General features: G+C 46.9%; 1 protein-coding gene across 1 annotated transcript in view; it reads right to left on the reverse strand.

The window, feature by feature from the left end:
* sema3aa (sema domain, immunoglobulin domain (Ig), short basic domain, secreted, (semaphorin) 3Aa) overlaps nt 1-2,500 on the reverse strand; it is a gene marked incomplete at its 5' end in the record, with an annotated part of 48,314 nt that overhangs the window by 38,376 nt on the left and 7,438 nt on the right.

Consider the following 2,500-nt stretch of genomic DNA (forward strand, 5'->3'; position numbering starts at 1 on the left):
TGCTGTGTTCAGGGCCTGGACGGCCCTGTGGTAGAAGCTGTTCTTCAGTCTGTTTGTCCTTGCGGCCAAGGTCCTGAACCGCCTTTTCGAGGGCAGCCGGGTAAAGTGTTCGTACCCAGGGTGGGTTGGGTCCCTGGAGATCTTGGAGGCCTTCCTGAGACAGCGTGTGTTGTACAGCTCTTCCAGACAGGGTGGGAGACAGGGAGACAGGGTGGGAGGGTGGGAGAGAGGGAGACAGGGTGGGAGACAGGGTGGGAGGGTGGGAGAGAGGGAGACAGGGAGACAGGGTGGGAGACAGGGTGGGAGAGAGGGAGACAGGGTGGGAGAGAGGGAGACCACTGTATTCCTTTTCTCCTGCTGTTAAAATGCATTATGCTGCGTCTTAACATAACAAGGATAAGGTTGCCCATTTCCCACCATAAGATATCCTGGAGGATCAGCGACTCTTAACAAGGGTGGAAGAAATCACCACAGGCCAAAACCACAAAGTCAGATTCAGGTTTCTGCACCAGTTGTTTGTTTTTTTCCAGAATACAGCGCTAGGCTATTCCTTCTTCTCCTGCCGACATAGTCGATGTCTGACTCACCGGCATCACATTCCAGTGTGACCTTGATCAACAGCGGAAGAGACAAGGGGGGGGGAGCGAAAAGAAGGAGAGGAAGAGAAAGAAAGAGAGAGAGAGAGAGAGACGGGGTGGAAGTCGTATATGGAACCGTTTAATTAGTGTGAGTCTCCGCCTGACATCGGGGGTAGACCACAGAGAGCGGTTTAACCAGCCGGTCGACCACGGAGACGGTTATAACCAGAACCCTCTGACCGCAGAATGCCCACTCGTACACGACTAAATGCTCATGTTATTCAGGGCGGTCACGGTCGATCCCTGGTTCCAATTATTCTGACACGAATACACACACACACACACACACACAGACAGACAGTGCACACCCAAGCAAACACGCACACACACACACACACACCCAACACTTACACACAGACACGCACGCACTCGTACACGCACATACACACACACACACCCACCCACCCACACACACACACACACACACACACACACACACACACACACACACACACACACACAGACACACACACACACACACACACACACACACACACACACACTCACACACACACTAAGGCCCAATCCCAATTCACCCCTAGCCCTTCGTTTTCACCCCTATGGCTCGATTTGCGCGTTCACGTTTAGGGCGAGGGCTGTCTCAATTCATATTTCGTCGAGGGCTAGGGGTAAGGGGGAGGGCTAACTATTACTTCGTTTCGAGGGATTTCAGGACCAGACTAGCTTCGAAGGGCTAACGGTACGCTACCCCTTGATACCAGGATGCATTGCGAATCATCTACAGAAATCTTATGTCGCTCTATTCAATGCGGAAATGTCATTTTAATTCTCTGTAATTACTTATTAATAAAGATTTGAAAAATTATGATAACCATCTTATTGTCTTAGTTTAATGTCATTACAATGCATTATAGACCTTTTATTTATAACACGCATAACCCAAAAATCGCTTTTATGTCGGTGCTGTGTCTAACGTTACAGTAACGCAACGCTGCATGACAGTCGAGCATTTCAGAGATGTACAGTCATAAATCAATTATTACCTGTGGCGTTTGACAGCGGATGATGGTACACATATGTAAAGTTATCTATCAAACGTTCGGCTGACTTGTACATGAGTCTAACGTTACAAGCTGATTTGTGCATGACAGCCGCGCATTGACATATTTCCATGTCTGATGTCTAATGTCTGTTGTACTAATGTCATTTCAATGCATTATAGACCTTTTCTTTATAACAAGCACAACAACAACAAAACGTTATTATGCCGATGTGCTGTGTGCTGTGTGTCTAACGTTACAAGCTGATTTGTGCATGACAGCCGCGCATTGACATATTTCCATGTCTAATGGCATATGACACGCGAAATGTAACTACAGTTAAGGATACGCGTAAAGGATGATGATATATCACCGTTCGACTCTACTGAGAAATGTTTCCGCTTATTTGTCATCTCTCCTTCACAGGCAAATGTGGCCGCGTCCCCAAGAGATCCTCTTTCTACGTTTTTGACCACCACTATGATGGATTGATTTTTGGATTCTAGACGACGAATTGTTCTGAGAAAGGCGCTTGGTAACGTGATTTTTGGACAACGCTTTATGACTATTGATGGACTGGTTGTTTTGGTTGGAGTCATTCATTGTCATTAAATTCATTGTCATTATTGCGATGTCCACAAAAAAGACATCGCTGACGGAAGAGACTAAAAAAGGAACGTCTAAACACTACAGTGTGTTGATAACAAACGAAAATAGATGCTTATAGCACACGCAACAGAAATAAACACAGCTGAAGAAGGCATTGCGAGATGTGAGAATTCGCCGGCAACACAACGCGTCAACCGTACCGCGTGATGACGTAGGCGCCGTGAAGGGTTGTCCCAATTCATAGGGCTTTGA

Source organism: Nansenia antarctica (genome assembly GCF_963989245.1).
Source record: "Nansenia antarctica genome assembly, chromosome: 8".
Classification (NCBI taxonomy): Eukaryota; Metazoa; Chordata; class Actinopteri; order Argentiniformes; family Microstomatidae; genus Nansenia; species Nansenia antarctica.